Raw genomic sequence first — 15,509 nt, 5'->3', positions numbered from 1 at the left:
TGTGTAATATTATAAAACTTTGACAGGATTATAAATGGCCACTTCCACAGTCTGAAACATGGCAACCTTAGTCAGGCACAGAAGATGCCTTCTTGTCTTCGTTGGGGAAAAACCTGAATAAATTGTCTTTGTATGAGCTTCCTGGTGGTGAGGCAGTGTTTTCCCCCAAAGCCTTCCAAAAGCCTTGTTTTAAATAGTTTACAAGGGGCTGTTGTAATGAGGGTTATTGAAATAGTGTTTTTTCTACTAACTCTTCTGATGCAGCAGTGGTTCCATCTAAATTCCTGTTTTTCCTTGATTCAGGGGTGAAAACAAAGGATAACCAAAACCACTAACTGAGGGTAGGCAATGTCATCAGGAAGTCCACATTAGTAAGACAACCTTGAGAAGAGTTCATTTCTTGCTTTTATAGCTTATAAACATTACATAAATAAGTATGTATGTAACTCTGACAAGGAATGACTGCCTGACAAATCTTCCACACAAAAGCAACATTTGTAAACTATAGTGTAGGTGAGGCATGAGTTAAGAACATTTGTACCACAGAGCCTTTTCTAAGTGTGATGCCTTCATTAGAGTTTCATTAGAATTTTATCTAATGGAAGAACAGGAGTTAGCACTCACAAAGTAAGGTTTTGCCCTTCCTTTATTGGTGTTTATAGAGACATACATAGAAATCTTAATTAGAACCTTCTCAATTATAATGAATTTTCTATGAATTCATTACAATAAAAGTTTACTGAGTACATTTTAAAACTTTGATTTATACTGTGCTCAACTTAGGGCTACAATTTCCCTCCTTTTTAGACCTTGGATTCCTTAAGAGTAACATGGCAGGCAGAAATTAAACCTGAGAGATAGTGGAGAATGAAGATGGTTTCTGTGCTAACACAAGGCCTGAAAAATTGTGTAGAGAACTTAAAACAGTTTCTAGGGAGAGGCTCTAACCCTTGGAGAGAACATGGATGTGCACATCTTAGTGGCAGTGATAGAAGCTCTGGCTCACCCGCAGAGGTAGCCACTCTAACCAGAGCTTCTCTTCTGTCTACTGCTATGTTCAGTCAGTCCCAGCCTGCTGATAATTTAAAATTCCAAGAGAAATGGAGGAAAGAAGGTAAAGGAAAATATGAGGACGCATTTCAAAAGAAACTATCTCTGCAAGCATCATGAGTGCTGACATCAAGGTAAATGGGTCCCATCCAATCACCTGAGGGCACCCAAAGACACAGAGTGACCAAAGAGTATTGATTGCTATGATTGCCACAAAGTGGATTCGAGCTGTTACCTCTGTTTGACTACATTTGCCTTTTTATGTCTTTTATTCATGTTCTTGTTGTCTCCTAACTTGTTTCATTCTCCCAAGAAGCAGATTGGACTTAGCAGAGTGGGAGAGGGCACTTAGGAGCAATAATCTCTATCATCAGAGTCAACTTCATTTCTCATAAAATAATTAGGGCTTCAAAAGTAGCACTAGCCATATCAGCTGGAAACTTGCCAAAGGGAAATCAAGAATCCTTACAGTTCCTTCATCCTGTGAGAACAAGTCATCCTAACAGGTCCAGTTCCCCTGCAGAATGAAATGGCTGCCCAAAGACTAATTTATAGCTCACCAAAATGTTTAGAAAGTTTTAGAATAGTAGACAGAATATATAGGACAGCTGATGCTCTCCCATGTAAAACTTTTTTTAGAAACTGCCCTAGCCTTCTTTCCAATAGATCAGATTTCCATGGGCAAAGAGACTCTAAATGTGTAGAGTCTTGGCAGGACTGTAAAACATGTCATTCCAAACTGTTAAATCAGCTGTTAATACCTGCCCTTTTAAACTTCATTACAAACATGCCATAAAAAGAGGAGGGTTGTTGCAAAAGAATAACCATACTGCCCTACCTCCCCCATACCATTTTCCTAGTTTTTAAATTTCCTAGTTTTGAAATTAATTTCCAAATAAGTTTGACTATGTTAGCAACAGTAATATAACTAAACATAAATAAGTCTGGGGAGAAAATTGTGCTGGAGACATTGAGACTTAATTCTGAATAAACCTATGTAGGATTATGATGTGATTCAAGTTCTGGATGTGTTTGAATTGCCTGGGTGACATCTATTGCCTATGTTCCCTGGAAGGGAAGGCTGGATGACATGCCAGGAGCCTGCACTAGTTCAAACGACTGATCATTCACTTCCTAAAACATTCGGTCTTTGTTGCAGACTGAATGTTTCAGGAACTCAAGTGCTTTTCTGAGCATTAAGAGCAGCACAAAAAATGTTACTTCCATCGGACTCTCTAGAGGGCTTTATAAACTTAATTAATAGATGATAGATATTTACAGCTTTAATTCCAGCTCAACTAAAGCCCTTTTTTCTGGGAAATTCCCAGTCTCAGCCAACATCAATGCAGTGAGAGCTTTTCTGGGCAGCCTGAGGGCAGCAAGGTAGTGGCAGGTGTCTGCTGCTTGGAAATCAATTAATGTCTACCTTGTATTCTGGACACTAAAACTGCTTTGCTGCTGAATGCTGTGACTGGATTTTAGATTCTGGACGTGGAAAGATTCCTACAAACAGATTTTCCCCCTTAAGAGTGATATGGGGTCAAAGGGAGGGGGGTAAGAGTTCCTGGATCATGTATGATGTGATATGGTATTGCCAGGAAAAAGATTCCTGATGAAGAAGTCCATAGAATTTTTCAGGATAGAAAAATCATTTATCACCTATATTTAAAGTTGAATTTGCTGATATTTTATGGTATTCGATATTATTTCTATTAACATTTTATGCTGAAATTACAGAATGATTCGTGAGTGCTGAATTTTTGATTGCTTTTACACTTGCTGGGACACTATTAAAGTTGATTTACGTTAATAGCACTGTAAGAAGATATTAACAATGAAATTTCCAAAAGCACTTAGCATCCCATAATTGGAGTTAAATGACAAAAAGAGAGACGATAATAAAGTAAGGGGATAGGAAAAAGCGAGGAATATTTTTGACATGGTTTCCTTTGGTGTCCTCTGTTTGCCGTTAGACCACACAAGCTTGCTCCATGAAACAATAAAACTACAAGTCAATAAATGGAATTCTGGTTAACCAACTAAGTGTAAGAGTATCATATGGGATGGGTGAAAGATTCATACCATATATTAGGTCTTCAAGGGCATATACTTTCCAACTTGTAGTCTTCTCAGCTATGTCTAAACATTTGTTTTAAAGTTTGATGCTTGTTCTGCAAAAATCTCAGGTTCACACATTGTACACTGAAGGAATATTTATAAAGAACATTCTAGAAATGCATGTGAAAGAAAATTACTGAAACCAATTATCAGAGCTTCTGATGAAGGATATACAGACAGTGGTATGTTCTGATAAAAAAATCCTAATCAGCAACAGACTTTGTCCTGGAAATGCAGAGAATTTTATCCTAGGAATGAAGATAGATCAGGGGCATCTTGGTAATGGAAGAATGCCATGGTAAGAGGAAGACACTTTTCACATGTTCATCCATTGAGAAAGAACAGATTCTCTAGTTCCTGCCAAAAATAATATCCTGCTCTAACTGCCAGTTGCCAGGGTCTGTGGAGTTAAAGGTGCACTGGGGTCTGCTACCAGCTTCAAAATAAAGGCCACTCCTTCTGGACTCATCTATCAGCTCAAGAAAGAACTGTTATACCAATGTTTGCTTATGCTTTCCCTCCCAATTCCTTTTTGTATCATATCAGATTATGAACCTGTGGGAAAAAATTGCATTATCTTTTGAGTCCTATGCAGTGCTTAGAAAAATTTAGTTGTTGCAAGTATCAGTAAACCTTCCTTGATTGTCTTTGCAGCTTGTCTGCTCAAGGTGGTCTGCAGAGCACATAACGTGAGAGAGGTGAGCGACTGTCATGTCCTTCTCCGTATAAACAGACAACTTCCTTGTTTCAAAGAGCTGGGAGAGGGAAAGCCGCGGAATCGGATGCTTAAGATGGAGAAGGAAAGAAGCCCATGCAAGTCAGGTACAGATGAGCTTAGACACAATTGTCACTTGGCACCTTCAGTCATACTAGTTCCTGGTTCAGTCCTTCATACATGGGGCAACTGTGCAGTTTTCTTTCATATTTAATTTGATTTTCATACACATCTTCCATGGAGACCCAGAGCTGTAATTAATCCATGTCACAAGAAAAATGTAGAATTATAACTGCCTTGGAAGAATTATAACTGTGTCTGAGCAACTGTGATAAGCTGCAGCACCTTGTGATATAAACGCCTCTGCTAATTAAGCTAATCAGAAGCCAGATGGAGGTATCAATCAATCAATCAATCAATCAATCAATCAATCAATCAATCAATCAATCAATCAATCAATCAATCAATCAATTTGCCCTCTTCCTACTGATGTCAGCTGATGAACAGCTTCTCTATACATACCTATACACAGAGAAGAGATTTCACACTTTCATGTTTGATATCCTGCCATCAGTTTGGCAAAATCACATTTTCATAGTTTGGTGAAGACATCTCTCACCATGGAGCACCTCCACAAGCCAAGAGAGCTCTTCCCCTGATGACAGAGAAGAATGGTCTCCAATTGACCAAGCAAGAATGCCTTGGAAATGGAGAAAGGGCCTTCATTCATTTGTTATAATGACTAACAGAGGGATGAGCAGCTGGTAAAAACTTCATCAACTTGCATGCAAAGCTGCTTTAGAGTATGTTAAGGAGAAATTGATCATTTCCTAGAATGCAATAAAATGGGAAAGAGAGGAAGAAAACAAAGTGGTAGCATACATATTGGTGGCATGACCCCAGATTTCTAGGACACGGAGAACAACAATATTTTGATTGTTCTGGCTAGAGCATGCAGAAAGTAGGTACATATTCACTGAAGTACGAACATGAATAAAATAGATGTTTCGATTTTGCTTTCTTATTGTCGACATCTGGCAAACAACACACTCTGACACCAGGCCTTCCTCTCCACCTCTTAAGTTCTTTTTTCCTCTGAACATTCATCTCCAACTGTTTCTCACTACAGTATTACTATTCTTCCTGGTTCCACAACTTAGTGGGAAATTACCATCAAGGAGAGTCAGAGTGCAAATATATTTGCTGGATAATTATTTCCTATATTTTATCTTTGGCAAAATGAAATGAATAAACTTTAGTATAACTTTATGCAAATTGGAGAACAGTATGTGATGATGGAAACAAAACAGAGCTGGCCTGCAGCCAACACATGGCCCTGAAGAGGCCTCTCAGCCACTTGCCTCTCAATTCTTCAGAGAAAGCTACTGTAAAAAAAAAGAGAAAATACAGATTACGCCTCCTCCTCCTCCTCCTCCTCTCCCTGCTTCCCTTGCCATTTGCAGACAATGCTGGATCTGTTGCATCAGATTCAGTGCAACATGGATTCCTAATGTGATTCTGACACCATGACAAGCTGCTGCTAGAATCTGACTGTCGTCCCGCACGAGCCTCCTTGTCCCCCGTTCCTGATTTTCTTTTCACGAATTTACAAACATTTTCCACGGATCAATATTGATATTGATTATTCATCATGAGTGAGTCATGTGTCTTTGGTGATCTTGCCTGGAAGAGTAAGCAGCCAAAAGCTGCTGCAGTACAAAATAAATGAGTGGGAGGAAAGAAAGGAAAAAGAGGGAAAAACAGAAGGCGAGAAGGACCTAGCTCGTGCTGGTTTTGCTGCTGCACCTATTGCTGCTGCTGCCATTGCCAGCATCTGCAATGTACTGGCAGAATGAGAAGAAAGAAAGAAAAAGACAATAGAAAATATAAGAATGTTCAAAGGATGAAGCACTAGCCGGAAAGAAAACAGCTGCAGCTGGCAATCTGGTTTCTTCCAAGGCACCTTGGAAGACATGCAGTCATCCCGCACCATTCCATGCGCAGAGGCAGTAGACGTATTGCTCTGAGAAGGAGATATGACTCACAGTTCTGGTATCTGATACGTAATAGCATTTGGGGGATTCCTTGGCTTGCTGACAGCAAAGGAGGAAGACCGAAGCAATGAGGTAACATTAGATTCCTTCTTACTGCCTTCCTACGAATATGCTGTTGTCCCAGCTGATTTGAGCATCACGCCGTGCCCGAATATTTAAAAGGCCAGCATCATTAACAAAGTGAGTAAACATAAAGCCTTTCATCATTTCTTTGTCAGCTAATGCAAAGCTGTGGGTTTTTAAGTCTAAGACAAAACAGGGAGTGATGGCATTCAATGTACATGTATGTGTGGAGAATGGCCGAGGGGGATGGGGAGTAGCTAATTGCTGGTGATGTTTAAAAAGGGGATTATGAGAAAAGACAGAGGAACGATCACAGGAAAACAGTTTGGACCACAGCCAAAAGAGAATCAAAGAGGAACAAGTCTGGAGCTTTTGAGACAGCACCAGCTGCTGCTGACAGAGCTTCAATGTGGATTTTTTTGGCAGTTCCTAGTGAGGGAATGTGTGGGTCTTGAAGCCAGGGGGAATGCTGTGCCGATATCTGGAACAAGGGGATGAGAGCTATGGGACAGGTAACTGTAGGTGCATCAAAAAGCTTTTGAGCAATCTCAAACAAAATCTGCCCACAAGACTATGAGAGAGAAAGGTTTCAGAATTAACAATGTGATAGAACTAGTGGTTAATCTTCCATCTCCTGAAGCCATTCAGATTTTCTAGAATGTGAAGGCCATGAATTACATTTGCCTTTAATAAAGGATCTAGAAAGCCTGCCCAGCTATTTCTGTAGGAGTTGAACAGAAACACACAAACTCCCTCTGCATTCCAACTTTTTTTAAAAAGTCCTGTTTATGCAAGATACTCCCAAGGCTGGGAACTGCATCACTGTTTCCTTAAACATGTGTGGAAAATAGCAGGTTTTTGGATCAATGGGTGTCCTGCTTCCACCTTCTGTGGTTGGTCATCATTCCAAAGCAAGACGTCCTGATGGAGCTGATGCTCTTCTGTTTAATATTCTGTGTGCTTTATCATTGCTCAATTTTGTTCCATCTATCCACAATGGCTCAGAAGTAGAAATGATATTGTTTATATGCAGGAAAGAATGTTTAGGGATATGAATGGGGAAGTCAAGAAAACAGTAGCACCAGACATTTCAAGAGGCCTTATGAATATTTCATTCTTGATGTATTTGCAGAATGCTCAGCATAGCTTGTTCTGGCCAGATCTCCATTTGTGAGCTCTACGCTTTGCACAGGCTGCACAGACCTGCTTTGAGTGTGGCACCTTTCACTAGTATAGTAACCAAGTCCAGGTAATCAGCAAGTGGTCATTTTCTATAGTCTAAGATCTCTCGGCATCTGAGCTGGGCTCTTTATTAACCTCTTCTGCTTAAAGTTTTTTTTTCTTGTTTTTCAGTCAGATTAGAAGGGAAGATGGTATTCCCAAGGGCTTTGGTGAAAACAAGCAAGTTCTCCAAGTAAATGGATCAAGCAAAATAGGACAGAAATCTCCAAAAGGAACTGTCGTAGAGTTGAGAAGGCGAGCTTGGCTGTAAGAGTTGGATACTAATAATTCCTGAAAGGAAGGAAGATGTCAGAGTTTGACCAATGTGCTTTCCTGCCTTCTTGTAAGCAAGCTGTCCAAATTCCGACAACCCATCCCCTTTTACTGGGTACACCAAGTTTTTCCATATGTACTATGCACATCAGGACATAAGCAGCATACTTTTTCCTTTGGATGTGTAATTTCTGAAAAACTCATGACAAAACTGTGTTCCAGCCAGTTTCCTTCATCTTACTGCCAGGGCCAGTAGGCTGTCTCTGTTGTGTGGAGTAGCAGGTTTTTGAAACATTACATGAAAGGAAAAATTCCAGAAAAAAATACAGTCATTCAAGTTTATCGCCATGTCTCTACTTCAGTGACAACATGGAATTGCTTCAACATGACTTTTATGAAAAAACAGTCCACACAAGACAAACAAAAGCAGAGAAATTAGTAAACATGTCTGTGGAGAAATAATCATGTGAAATTGTTTGCAAGGCTGAACCAAGTCCGTGCTTCAAATTGATGGATTTAATTGCAGAGTGAAATGCTTATGGAACATGACCAAGAAAGGGAGAATACAAAAACCAATGTTACAGAGGCAAGAGTAGACATATTTCACAAGAGAGGTTTATAAAACTGTGAACAGTAAGGACAATGTGAATAGAAACATTTTGCTCTTTTCCCCACTAAAAGTAAAATTCAGGATCAGGACTGATTCAGGACAGAAGAAAGCATTTAATTGCACAATATAGATTTAGGTTATCAGATCCATTACTGCTAGAGGTGAAGCAGTAACATGCAAGTCTTCTCTGAATGCAGAACAATCTGATGACTCAGGCTTTTCCTCTCTCCTATAAACTTGGCTATTTGGAAAAAGAGTAGCTAAACATTAGGAACAGCTACACAGTTGAAGACATGTGTCTTTGGTGTGCCACATGAAGTGTCCCACACAGACAAGACTTCTCCACAGTATCACTCAATTTCCTGGGCTCCCCATGCTTTCACAACAGAACAGGGAATGTACTGGTATACAGTTAGGGGTCTGAACAGCCAGGAAAATGGCAGCTGTTGGAAGGCAAAAAAGAAATCAAAATAGAAGTGTGTGATCCAGCAAAGTCTGAATTCAAATTTCCTTGATTACAATATCACAAAGCATATGCCAAATTCTCCTGTTCAAGTCAATTAAATTTACAAGTTGTTGACTATGCTTGAACTGCACTGCCAGTATTCACAGATTGAGTTTTCAAATTTCTCTGTTAAATCTGTATCCTTCCACTCCACAAAATGATGCTCAAGGCATCCAATACATTCTGTACAGCCCATCAATCTATATAATATCTATATCTATAGCTATAGCTATATATCTAGATATCTAGATATAGATATATAATAGCCAGAATTCTGAGTACTGTAATAACAACTTGACAGAAACAGGTGGATACATGCAAAATTACTTTCCACAATTTTTGAAAACAAATTATCTTTCTAAAATTATTCCCTTAAAACCTGGTTGCAGAGGAGGGAAAACATAAAAATGCACACAGACATCAACATGAATGGTCTTAACTGACCAGATAGGTGGGATATATATAAATAAATAAATAAATAAATAAATAAATAAATAAATAAATAAATAAATAAACAAACAAACAAACATGAAATTCAGGATGTATTTCCCTCATGCCTAATATGAACACAGATATGGGTTTATTAGGACATGCTATTATGACAATTGAAGCCACAGATTTTTGTGAACTTTGTGTTCTTTTACTATACTACATGATTACATTCTTATGACACTGAATCCTTATGCAGCTTAAACTGATTTCATATAAATGCAAGCATAACATAAATATTCACATTCTTAACAATCTGCTGGGAAAGACAAATTCTATGTTTAAAGTCATTGGGAAAGAAATTGAAAAATAAACTGCCACTATAAAAATGCCTTTATACAAATACATCGTGTGATCATACTTGAAGTATTTATACAGTTCTAATTGCCACTTTGAAAAGGACATGGTAGAGACGAACAGTGTAGCAAAAAGCAACCCAAAGGATCAGGGGACTGAAGCCAGTCCCTGTAATGAAAGGTTACAAAAGTGCCCTACTCTTCAGCTTAGAAAAAAAGGTGAGTTGGGGGGCATGAAAAATTTAAATTTTGCACGGTGCAGGGAAAGCGAGTAAGGAGAGGCTTTCTCCCGTCTCTTATAGTAAGAGAACCCAAGGGAGTCATCAGCTGAAGCTAGATACTGAGATGTGCAGAAGAGTTAAACTGGTGTATTTCTCCACACAGCACATTGTTAAACTGTAACATACTATTCTACAAGATGTACGGATCAGATGGCTTTACAAGAGTTACAGACTCATGAAAGATAAAGCTAACTTGCAGCTGCTTGCCATGATAGCTATGTATTTCATCCTCTGTCAGAGACAATATACCTTTTAATGCCAGTTGCTGCTAAACGTAAGTGCACTAGTAGTTCCTGCACATGGGCTTTCCAGAGGCATCTGCTGACTATTATGAGGACATACTGGAGTGAGCAGCTCTTCAGTCTGATCCAGGTGTTATTCTATAACATTTGCTTGTCTCTTTCCCTGCCCCTCAGTCCCAAAGGTTGCATCAGGTGAAGCTGCTCTATTTTAGGTAAGACCCACTTTATAGAATCTTATAGAGATTTTGCAGCTCAGTGTGATCTGTTTCTCTGATGGCAACAAGCTCTGTATCTTTTCTACTTCTCTTGGGCCCTACCATATTGCACCTATCCAGCTTTGGTCATGATAGATTACCAGATGCAGCTGAGTCAGCTGCCTACTGCTGAAGCCAGAGAAAACTGAAGTTTATAGTGATTGGCTGGTTCTGCAACTTGGAAGGGAAATAAATGGCCTCACAACAGTTTATTCCCACTAACAAATTCTTCTCAAAAATGGCCAGGATAATTCATCCAACAGTCACAAGAGAATTGTAACTTTCAGCAACAGTAATGTTTATTTCTTTTGTTTCAAAGTAAAATCTTTGTGTCATTTTATGCAACTTCCACACTAATTTATCCAAATAAATTTTTCATGAGCTGACACACTGTATCAAATCAACTGCAATTTCCTCCTTCTTCCTCACACACCCATAAAAGGTGGATTTCAGTCTCTTAAGCTTTACAGTCTTGTAGTGCTGCTTCTGGAAGCATTGGGAGGTGTTCTAGGCCTGGGAGCCTAAGAATTCTACAGGTAACATATTTTTGTTTCATAAATCCATTTTTTGAAAAACCTGTCTGCGATCCCTTCAGTTAGCAGGGATCAACGGAATCCATGTTTGAAAGTCCTGTGGCTGTTTCATCACCAGTAATCTAGCAGTTCCACTATACCTCAGGTACTTAGGAAAGCAAAAGCAAGCAAACAAACCACACCACCATCAAAATTTTTAAAAAATTAGACTGCAATCCTATGCACATTTACTTGATAGCTTGAATTGGCATAGAATTGGCTATTAAATGCTGAGACCTACCTCAACAAGCCATTGAGGCAAAGCTGTGGCAACAACATCGCTCCACTCAAATGTGGAAAGAACGCTTGTCCTTTGTCAAAGGTGGTAGAAGGTCTTTCTTTTCATCATCTGCAAATGTTAAAAAAAGGGGGAAGAGTTCTGTTTTAATAATCTGAAAATTGGGGCATACCAGATAAAGCTCACAAAAAAGATGATATGATATATTCAAAAGCAAAACAGTGGAAATTTGAAAAGATCAAAAGTTTCAAAAGACTCAAAAGATGTTAGCTGGGACAATAAACATTAGATTACCTGAGAGTTAAGAACTTTCTTAATCATTGTTATGATCTTGTCACATTTTCCTTTCAGTCTGTTTCCCTGTCACTTTCTTATCACTTCTAAACCATCAGCTCAATTGTGTTTTCTCACAGGAAAACCACAGAAGGTATACCCAGTCACCAAGGCTTTCAATATTGCTAGAATGTATTTATATTTTTTATTTCAAACATTTTATGCCACTCCCCTATGAAAAAGGCTCCTGGAAACTGACTACATACAGTCAGTTTAAAAAACAAGACAGCCCCTGCCTGCAGGCTGATGATATAAAAGGATATGGCACAAAAGCAAAAAGGGAAGGAAAGCAAAAAGTGTTGCAGGAGCCTGCAAACCTGATGAAGCTCCAGGAGAAGCCTTCAGGAAGGTAGTTTTCATGACAAGGCAGAAAGACAGCATTGAGGCAGAGGCAGACACCGCTGAAGCAAGAAGGGGCAACAGAAACACCTCCTCCTCTCCTTTTTACTAGAGGACAATGGAGTAGCACTGGTTCCTGCAATGGCTTGGGAGAAAGTGTTACCATTAGGAAATCTATTGGTGGAATTGGGAGTAAACCTCCATAGTTGCCCCTCAGAACCAGATAAAAAGCAATCTGAGAGCTGCTGTCTCAACCTTTTCAATTATGAATTACCATACTTCTGCCTCAGAGGACATTCCTATGCCTCGGCTCAACTCAAAATCCTCTGCTGCTATCTGCTCATCCTGTTCACTTTTCTGCTTACATCTTCAACCATGTTATGATTGCAACAAGCCATTTCTCACTGTTTTTTGAGCCTAGACACATATTTTCTTCTGCTGCTACATAATTATATGCACCCAGTGCTTTATCATCACCACTCTTCTGCACGTAGCAGGAAAGGCTGCCAACAGGAGGAGCGGTGTAATCTTCATGTTGCAAAAATGTGGGCAGAGGGCAACTGCAGTGGAAGCTTCTAGTGCCAGTATGCCAGCCCTGCGTCCTCAAGACAGCAACAGGTTCACTAGTTAAATCAATCACCACCCCTGGGGACAGATTTTCCATCTGCTTCTTTGGTTCCTGGTTCCATCATGGAGGTGCAAGGAGCCTGCCTGGACCCTCATAAAATAGAAGCATTGCTTACAAGATCAGCAAAAAAGGCTCTTCCGTCTTTCTTTCTCTCCATATACATCACTTCCAGGACAGGCATTGCAATGCTTTCCCAGCCTCCCTTTTTCGTGGTGAGTCTGAAGCTCTCTTTATGTACTCCAAAATGCATGTCTCAAAAGGGTAAACATTGTCCTCACTCTTATCTTCGCCAGACTTTTTGAAAGGTGTTACCAGGGACTCTATTTTTAACAAAGTTTATTGCACATAGACAACTCAGTCTTTACCTTCTTGGAACAGTATAGAATGGGCACTGGAGCAGAAGAGTAGTGGCATGATTCTGCCGCTCCATCTACATTAATTCATTGTTACATGGGAAGAGGGCTGTGAATGTAGGATAACTCTTGATATGGGAAACTGCCCACCTTTGGTTGACACATGATCATTTTTTATTATAAATCTCTTCCTGACCTATGCTGACTATTATTTACGTTCCTCATGTAGATGATCCACCTGGTGATTAGGTGTCCAGAGGGTTTTTAAAAAGGCTTTACAGAGATCAGAAGTCAGTATTCTCTTACCCGCTGTTTCCTAAGCAGTGACTACAAAGATAGCCCTGGATGCCACAATTCCTACATCAAAAGCACAGACCGCAAAAATGCCAGAATTATGGGCACAGCCTGTAATTTTCACATCATAGTTTTAAGATATAAAATTATTTCTTTATGCTATACGCTACCAGTTTCCATGGCACCACTGAGGCTAAAAAGTATTATTTGCACGATGGATAAGAGAAACTTAAAACTTTTATAAAAACACCAAAGTGCATTGAACGTTCGTTTAGTCGTGTCCGACTCTTCGTGACCCCATGGATCAGAGCATGCCAGGCCCTCCTATCTTCCACTGCCTCCCACAGTTGTGTCAAATTCATGTTTGTGGCTTCGCAGACAATGTCCAGCCATCTCATCCTCTGTGCATTGAACAGCCATATTTAAATAAGAGAAACTGCTTGAAGAAGCAGAACACTCATGCTAGCTTGCAGGTACTTCTGCACTACGCTCTCTCAGCTTTGTGAAATACAACTGCTGTGCACTAAGATACTGTTTATTTATTTCAATATTATTTTTTTGAGAACTGGGACTCAAAGTGCCCCACCAAATGATTAAAATACAGGTACTTACTGATGAAAAACATGATAAACTATACTATTTAATACAATTAAACAAATTATGATATTAAAATGTTATTAAATACAAAACAAATTTTAGAGTACAGCACTTAAATAGACTGGCAGCCTAATAAAATTGTTCCTGCCCCCACCCGGCAATCTTTGTGTGCCACAGCAGACAAAACAAACATTCAACACTGGACAGTATTAGTCCCATCAAACGGTAAGCCTTTTGGCTATGTATTTTTATTTTTTACCCCATTTGACATTAGTGTATGAAATGCAGACAATGGGGTCACAGCAAGAACACAAACACCTAAGGGTTCTGAATGGGTATTGTTGTAAATAGACAGAGAAAACATCTGTAGGGTACAGCACTGATGAAATGCCTTCAAGAGAGCTATTTTTGAAGTAATTTCATCAGTGCTGTATACTGATGAAGTTGTTCTGTACCAGAAATATCCAGTAAATTCAAGAGATAATTGTCAGTGAACAGATAAGGATCTCAGTAGGAATGTGACCCAACCATTATAAGCCTAGGGTAAATGTATCATAAAATGTAGTTTGTTAATTTATTTACATAACAGTTGTTGAGTCTTAATTATTTATGATAATAATTCATAATGTATCAGTAAATGTGCTACTGCACAATAATTTTGTTAAGAAGGTAACAACTGTACAAAAAAAACCCTCTTGTTTTCCTCTCAGGCTTGAAATTTGGCAAAACAGCATTCTGTCTGTCTGTCTCTCTTACACACAACATTTTTGTGGAAGACATAAAAGCTTGAAAGAGACGATGTTCCTGAGGGGACTCAGGCAGCACTGGGGGTTTAGCAGAAATGTGGTGGGGTGCCTCACCTACTGTACCCCTTGCTAGGTGGAGATTGTTATAGCAGAATGGCACTACCAGAGGAGAGGAGAGGTGAAGCTCTGGCCACATGCAATTCCCACAGGAGCTGTGATGCAGAATGCACAGCCCCCACAGCCCCCTGGGACGACATGCTCCTTTTTAAATTCTTGGCTTTTCTTCCATTTAGCTCGATCATTTCTATTCCCTGACCCGGCAAAAGCAGTTGGTTCTGCAGTCTGATTAAAGGAACTGGGCATTTGATCTGTAATTGTTTTTCAATGGCTGTATCTTCTTCTATGTTATTGCTTTACATGGCTTGCGTTTGTACAATATTGAAAATCAATAAAAGTACAAAAATGTATTCCCCCCCCCCTCTTAAAAGTGAAACGATCTTGTTAGGATTCTGGTGCAGATGCTTTCCAGTGGCAGCCTCCTTCCCTCCTCCCCCTTTCCTTTCCTCTGTTTTTCTTTTTTTTTAAAAAAAACTGGCCTTTAAGAAAGAGGCCTAAGGCTGAGGGGGCTCCTCCCCCCCTGCCCAGAAGAGCCCAGGAGCACCAACCATGGCAACCACCGGGCAGAGCTGGTGCTTACCGCTGAGAGGCAGGCCTGGTCTGGCCTTCCCGCCTGAGGCCTCTCTCAGAGCAGCCAGGCTGCTGGGGGCCGCCCCCCTCGTCCTCCTCAGCACCCCACGCCACAGGGGTCATCGGCAGGCCGGAAGAAGGGGCGCCATGGCTCTGGAGCAACCGCCACACCCGCTCCCCATCCTCCTCCCCTCAGCACGGGGCCCAATTCTCTCCAGGCAGGGAGGGAAGCCACCTTTCCTGCCTCTTTTGACCCCCCTCCCCTGCGTGACCAAAGGGGCTGAGCAATGGCTGACAGGGGCCTCTGGGTGTGTGTCTCTGTGTGTGTGCGTGCCAGGGGTTTGTGCTTTCCGCCCTCCTGAGGCTGTTGTTTCTCCCCCAAAAGAATGGCAGCTCTTCCACGCCTGGAAAGGATTTCCCTCAGGGAGAGTGCGGCCCTTTTCAGTCTCCTCACAGCACGGAGGACGGGCCTTGGAGGGGCCCTCTGCCCCAATTGGCCAGCCCGCCTCAGCTCTCCTCGCCATTGGCTCTTGGGGGTGCTTGTTTCAGTC

The 15,509-nt window shown here is 40.5% G+C and overlaps 1 protein-coding gene and 1 long non-coding RNA gene across 2 annotated transcripts in view; one reads left to right on the top strand and one right to left on the bottom strand.

Annotated features, from left to right (window-relative positions):
• Window positions 1–14,819, bottom strand: part of ZFHX3 (zinc finger homeobox 3) — a 190,786-nt gene extending 175,967 nt beyond the window's left edge. Inside the window, exon 1 of the mRNA XM_078380434.1 lies at window positions 10,985–14,819. The gene's annotated coding sequence lies outside the window, so the exon portion shown is untranslated. The remainder of the gene's footprint in view (window positions 1–10,984) is intronic.
• On the top strand, window positions 3,997–14,738 carry LOC140702167 (uncharacterized). The gene is made up of 2 exons (XR_012081230.2): window positions 3,997–6,117; window positions 7,354–14,738. It is a non-coding gene; the product is annotated as an uncharacterized LOC140702167 (long non-coding RNA).
• Window positions 14,820–15,509: the final 690 nt, after the last annotated feature.

The sequence above is a fragment of the Pogona vitticeps genome, chromosome 10, assembly GCF_051106095.1.
Source record: "Pogona vitticeps strain Pit_001003342236 chromosome 10, PviZW2.1, whole genome shotgun sequence".
NCBI lineage: Eukaryota > Metazoa > Chordata > Lepidosauria > Squamata > Agamidae > Pogona > Pogona vitticeps.
This window is presented reverse-complemented; position numbering and strand designations above follow the sequence as displayed.